The sequence below is a fragment of the Hipposideros armiger genome, unplaced genomic scaffold (genome assembly GCF_001890085.2).
Source record: "Hipposideros armiger isolate ML-2016 unplaced genomic scaffold, ASM189008v1 scaffold_24, whole genome shotgun sequence".
NCBI classification, from domain to species: Eukaryota; Metazoa; Chordata; class Mammalia; order Chiroptera; family Hipposideridae; genus Hipposideros; species Hipposideros armiger.
Genome location: NW_017731374.1, coordinates 5,691,004 through 5,691,601, shown reverse-complemented (window position 1 = coordinate 5,691,601; position 598 = coordinate 5,691,004).

Here is a 598-nt window from a genome sequence, read left to right as displayed (position 1 = left end):
AAAAGGGTCAGTTTCGGGTTAAGCGCGGGGGGACAGGCGGCTGCACAGCTGCGTGGCAACAGCTTTTCCCTTAAGATCAGGAACAAGATAAGGCTGCCCACTTTCACCACTTCTATTCAACATAGTTCTGGAAGTTCTAGCCACAGCAATCAGACAAGAAAATGAAATAAAAGGCATCCAAATTGGAAAGAAGGAAGTAAAATTGTCATTATATGCAGATGACATGATACTATATATATAGAATCCCAAAGACTCCACCAAAAAACTGATAGAACTGATAAATGAATTTAGTAAGGTAGCAGGATACAAAATTAACCTTCAGAAATCAGTTGCATTTGTAAACACCAATAATAAACTATCAGAAGAAATCAGGAAATCAATCCCTTTTCCAATTGCTTCAAAAACAATAAAATATCTAAGAATAAATTTAACCAAAGAAGTAAAAGACCTGTACTCAGAAAATTATAAGACACTGAAGAGAGAAATCAAAGAAGATACAAATAAATGGAAACCCATACCATGGTCATGGATAGGAACAATTAATATAGTTAAAATGTCAATACTACCTAAGGCAATATATAGATTCAATGCAATTCCT